General features: G+C 44.7%; 1 non-coding gene across 1 annotated transcript; it reads left to right on the top strand.

Annotated features, from left to right (window-relative positions):
• The first annotated feature begins 1,902 nt into the window (after nt 1–1,902).
• On the top strand, nt 1,903–2,085 carry LOC137505768 (U2 spliceosomal RNA). The gene has a single exon (XR_011020346.1). It is a non-coding gene; the product is annotated as a U2 spliceosomal RNA (small nuclear RNA).
• Nucleotides 2,086–6,019: the final 3,934 nt, after the last annotated feature.

The following is a 6,019-nucleotide window of genomic DNA, read 5'->3' as shown; positions in this document are numbered from 1 at the left end:
TGGGAGTCGTTGGAAAGAGTTAGAAAAAAGATAGACTTTCGGAAATTGAGGAAATTGCTGTTAGAGAGAAGAAAACCAGTTGGACCAGAGTCATACATGAGGAAGAAGATGTGGACTGCACTGTGAAATGTCTATGATCTGTAAGCGCAGGACAGCAAAGTAGAAGTTTTGGGCTGGATAGAATACCGGTGCTCTTTTTGTTAATAGACTGACATTTTTTATAGTATGGAAGATATAAAATACCAAAGACAGAAAGTTTGGTGCGCTGTGTGCTTATTTATAAACCGATACCTGCCACATTTGAAAATGTACTAAATTCAAAGAAAGGATCATTTATAATCTTGTTTCACCCCATTCCTTTTAGATTGTTAGCTGGCAAGGGCAGGGCTCTCTCACCCATGTGTGTCTTGGAATTTGTGACTTTAACTTGCACTCTGGTATACATGTTAGTCATCATGTTACATTTGTCATTGTACTCACCATTTCTGTATTTTGTACCAGTGTCCATATTTGATGTTTATCATTGTGTTTTTCATTATGCACCCCATGTTTATATTCTTACTTTGTACAGCCCTACAGAATATGTTGACACTTTATAAATCAATTATCATAAACCATGTAATTAATAATTTTAATTTATATAGCAATGATTTTTTACTAGCTTTATTATGAAAATTATAAATTGTGTTTTTTATAAATCAAAAAAATAAAGGGGAAAATAATTTAACATTAGAAATTTTGTATATTGTATATAGCATATGTGTGTTAAGAAAAGTAAACGGAATTTTATTAAAGAAAAAAAATCAACTGGGTTTTATTTTCTAACAAAATATAAATGGATTGATCTTTTTTTTCTGATTCTGAAGAGAAATTACATTTAAAAGAAGTTCCCTTAGATATATTAAATTGATCTTAGGAAATTGTTAAAAATCATTAAATGAAAGTTTATAGAGAACGGAGGTTCCAGTAAGTGTGAAACAAATTGTTAAAAACCAAAAATGGGGGGTAGTGGTGAACTCACCTCCCCATAGAACCCACAGATGTCAATCACGATAATATTTGTTTATTAACTGAAATACCAACAAAAATTGGGTGTTTGCAACACATTTTACGGGTCCACTGCCCACTTCATCAGGCAACAAGATTTGAAGCAAATTAAAAGACAAATGTTAGTAGTTTATTTGTATTTTTTGTTTGCATTTGATTCAATAAATGAATCGAATATTGAGATTGACATCTGTGAATTCTTCTATGGAGAGGTAAGTCCACCACTAACCCCATTTTTTGTGTTTTTAACTATTGGTTTTACACTTACTTGCCTCTCTGTTCTCTATAATCATTGTCATCCACCCTGGTGGAAGGGTACCTTTACCCTTTTTCTTATGTTTGGTAATAAGAGAATTTCAATACAGAAGAGGTTTAGTAAGGAATGCAAAGTGTCCAAGAGAGAATTGTTAGAGAGAAGAAACACCTATGCATGTATTTTGGGATTGTAATTTTGAACAGAGGGTATGGAGGCATAAAGTTTTACTGTTTAAATAATTAAAACACTAGATTATATAGATTATGAATGTAGATATTTATGGAGATATTATAAAAAATAGCAGTTTAGAGTATTATGGTTAGCAATACATTCTGTGAAAATGGCTATAGGGAAGGAAAGAGATATTATTTTATTTAAGAAAGAATGTGAAAGATTGTATTAGATTTAGTCCTGTTTTAAAAAGATTAGATGTATTTATATTTTTGGAGAGATACTGTGAAATGTGGTGTAAAAAAAGCAGAGTGTATTTGGTAAACAAGAGTGGAATAAAATATTGAAGATTTAAGATTATTTTCTACTGTGATGATTTCACCTCAATGATCTGGAGATTTGTCATTTAGATGTAAGCTTTGAGAGTTAAAGTTTTCTGAGAGGAAAAAGAAAAAAAAAAATCTGTTCTTAGTTTAATATCTGATACGTCCCCTATCTGGGGACCATATATTAAATGGATTTTTGGAACAGGGAGATGGAAGAAGAGCTTGCTCTGTCCACTCCGCGCATCGACCTGGTATTGCAGTACCTCCAGGACCGGTGCACTACTCTCTCTAACTAGTGTCAAAAAACAGATCAAAAGTACTCAAATACCCAGCTGACTAACTAAGTAAGTGGAGGGAAGTCTAGTGGAGAAATCAAGTGTCCCTCTGCAAAGTGAATTTGCCAGGAGCAAGTGCGGTTTTGTCCCCCCTGCTGTGCGCTCTATGTCTGTGCTGCTACTGCTGGGTGCAGGATACAGTTGAAATCCTCAATAAAAACATTGTTTCAAGTTGTGTCTGTATTCTTTGTGCATCTGTGTCATTTATTGAGTCCGTATTCTCTTGGCTATAAGAAACAGAGAACAGAAAAAAAAAATCTACTTTAACTGCACGGCAAAACTCCATGACCACTTTTCTTCATGGTTGCACTTTGTCCCCTGCAGCGGCAGCAGCTCTTGCTCCCTGGAGAGCTGCCAGCAGACTGGCAGGCATTGCCCTGTGCCTGCTGCTCCTTATATAGCCTCTGCCCAGGGCATTATGACATCATCGCTTGAACTTTTGTAACTTCTCTCATAACTTCTCTCAGCCCAAGTCAGTGGTGGCATCAGCAGTGAGTGCGAGGCTGTGATTGATTGTGTAGTAGAGATGGGCCGAACGGTTCGCCGGCGAACTTCGGTGGTTCGCGTTCGCCTGGACTAGGCAAACTTTTGTGGAAGTTCGATTCACCCCATAATGCACTATGAGGGTCAACTTTGACCCTCTGCATCACAGTCAGCAGGCACATTGTAGCCATTCAGGCTACACTAAGCCCTGGAGCCCCCCCCCCCCCCTATATAAGGCAGGCTTGCCGGCGGTCATTACACTCACTCGTGTGCCTGCTAGAGAGACAGACTAGGGACAGCAGCTGCAGACTTGTTCTCCTAGGGAAAGATTAGTTAGGCTCTTGGTCTTGGCTTGCTCCTGGCTGATTGTTATTGCTAAAATAGCACCCCTCAACAGCTCTTTTGAGAGCTAATGTTTTCCAGATGTGTTTTTTTTTTGTGTGTGTGTTGCTCACTGACATTATACAGCCCTATCTGTTGCAGCTGGACCTTGGTAATTGTTATTACTGTGCCAGCCAGACCCTGCCTAACTATACTGGGACACCTACCTATGCCTACCTAACTACTGGGGCACCTACTTACCTATACGGGGACACCTACCTACCTATACTAGGGGACCTACCTATGCCTACCTACCTATACTGGGTCTCCTACCTATGCCTACCTACCTATACTGGGACTCCTACCTACATACAAGAAGATAATAAGGTTGTTGCTTCTTTGTGGACAGACCAAATTTGATCAGCTGTACAGTCACTGTTGTTCTATCATTGAGCTACCACAGCCCGGCGACCATATGGGCTGGAAAACTGCCACGGCCTGCACTCTGGCCATGTTGCGCATCAGTCCAGCACGGCCGTCACTACGCAAACAGCTGTTTGTGGTGCGTTACACAGTGAGTTTGGTGTGTCAGTGTGAAGCAGAACTCTAATTACACTCCCTGATTGATGTATACACATGCAAGATGTTTGAAAGCACTTTAGGCCTGCAATTTAGCATTCAATGTGATTTCTGCTCTTAAAACGCTGCTTTGCATCACATCCAGATTTTTCCCCGGGACTTTGGGCTTGTATCCCACTCCGCCATGCCCCCCTCTAGGTGTTAGACCCCTTGAAACATGTTTTCCATCACTTGTGGCCAGCATCATTTTTCCTATTTTTCAAAGTTCGCATCCCCATTGAAGTCTATTGCAGTTCGCAAACTTTTCCGCTAACCGACCCTTCCGCGGAACGAACCTAAAATCGGAGGTTTGGCCCATCTCTATTGTGTAGTAGGCAAGGAAGGGATCTCCTGTTTTGGCTTTCCACTCCACGGCCTGTGTCTCCCTTTTGAGGCACACCCCGCTCAGCGTGGAGGGACTGCAGAAGAGGGGTTCTTAGCTTTTCCGGTGGTGGGCGCGGCCATGCAAATGTAATCAGGCGGCAGCTGAGCCTGGCCCTTGCATCTGCGTCCAGCACCAGTGCACCCATCTCTGTGGCCCGGCAGGCCTGCAGAGGCAGTGGGAAGGGCCCTCCCCCCCAGCAGCTGGTAGCCCCGGCGTTAGCCGGCAGCGGTGCGCTGCTGCATTTAGAAGGTAGTTCACCTTAAATCCTACGGAGGGTGCTGTCACGGCAGGCGCAGCTGCGGACAATAAATTGTCATCGCTTCTCAGCCTTTTGGCTCAGATCAAGTGGGTAGACGCCTGCTCTGTCTGGGCTGAGGTGTTTAGCGAGAGGTCTCCTTTTGGGGGCCTCAAGACCATCAGAGGGGTAAAGGCCGACTGATGGTTGTGGCGATGGCCACTAATGCAAAACCACTATGGAATACCCTCCGTATGTAGGTGAGGAAAGAGCATTTGAAGGAGGTTGGATTGAAGACCATCAATGTGCTGCAGGACATTTTTGGAGTCCAGACGGCGAATCTTTTTGCTGTGCAGGACCGGATTGCAGAGGGGATACATGATGTGACCTTTCATTCAGAGGAGCTCTGTGTCCAGGTCTTCGAAAACTTGAGGTTTAAGGCTTTCGATGGGACTTTTTGCTTGCTGAGGAAGTTCAAGGTGGCCCTGAGGTTTGATCTGGGCCACATGGACTTGACAGTTACCTTGATGAATCCTTTTCTGGAAGTCCATGTGATTAAAGCCTACCTGAGGAGATTCTGTGATGCCATTTCGGAGCCCAGAAAGCTGATGAATACTTATGGTGTGCATCGCAGTAAGCTTAAGTTTAAAGTGAAGCTTAAGCCGGATCCTGATGGATATGGAGGGACTGTGCTTCTTTTACCGTGGCAGGGGAGAGGTGCACTGTATTTTATCAGGGACAGCCACACTACTGTAGGCAATGTTTCGAGTATGGATACATTAGTGCGGACTGTCCAAAAAAAAGCCTGAGCCGTATTTGTAAAAAAACGGGACATGTGGCTGTTGACTGCCCTGCACCTCGCTGCTGTGATTTGTGCGGTTCCTCTGAGCACCTGGCTAGAGACTGTAGGAAGAATTTTGTCCGGAGCCTGTCTTCTTATGCCAGTGTGGTAATGGGGGGGATGTTTGCTGGGTGGTCTGCTAATACGGACTCTGGGAGGAGGGAGGGGTCTGTGTCTGTAACTGTCAATGTTACCGATGATAATGCTGATGTACTTACAGATACTGTTGATGCTGCTGCCGAAGCTGAGGACATGGAAATCAGTGACAGGGAGGAGGAGACCGCTGCTGAGAGAGTGAGTGATGTGGATGGGGCTGAATGTCAGGAGAATGTTGCGGAGGGGAGCGGGGATGGTGTGGGGTTTGGCTCGGGATGTATGGCTGCAGGGGCGAGTCTGGCGTGAGTGGCTGTAGTGATGTGCGGGAGGCGGGGGAGTAGAGTATGAATGGCGGAGGGGCAATTGATGCAATCGGGGGTGTGGCTCTGTGTCCGGAGCTGCGGAAAAAGCGAAAGTGTCTGGCGAGAGTGTGGAGGAGAAAGGCTTTGCGGAGGACAAAGCGTCTGGTGCAAGTGTGGAGGAGAAGGCTGAGGTGACGGAGATTGAGTGCGAAGAGCAGCGTGTTGGGTCCCCAGAGATGCCGAGCGGTATTGTGTCCGGAGTCGGCGGGGGGCGTGGCCATGCTGATGAGACGAGTGATGCTGAGCAGCAGGCCCGTGAAACCTGTGCGCCTGATGTGGATGGAAGTCACGCTGGGTGCAGTAGTGCCACTTAGAAAGGAAAGGCTAGGTGGCTGCTTGAGAGGAATGAAGGAGGAGTGTCTGCTGTGATGTCAGAGAGTGAGGAGGAGATTAGGTGGAGTTCTGCAAGGAGTGATTGTGCACTGAGCGAGGAAGTGGAGTTGGAGAGTGTGGAGTCGTCTGGCAGTGAGGAGGAGTCTGAAAGTGGTAAGTCTCAGTTAGGTGGAGAGGAGGCAGAGGCCTGTGACTGGGCGACACAAGTAG

The sequence above is a fragment of the Hyperolius riggenbachi genome, chromosome 4 (assembly GCF_040937935.1).
Source record: "Hyperolius riggenbachi isolate aHypRig1 chromosome 4, aHypRig1.pri, whole genome shotgun sequence".
Classification (NCBI taxonomy): domain Eukaryota; kingdom Metazoa; phylum Chordata; class Amphibia; order Anura; family Hyperoliidae; genus Hyperolius; species Hyperolius riggenbachi.
The sequence above is the reverse complement of the archived record's forward strand: the minus strand, read 5'-3'. Positions and strand labels throughout refer to the sequence as shown.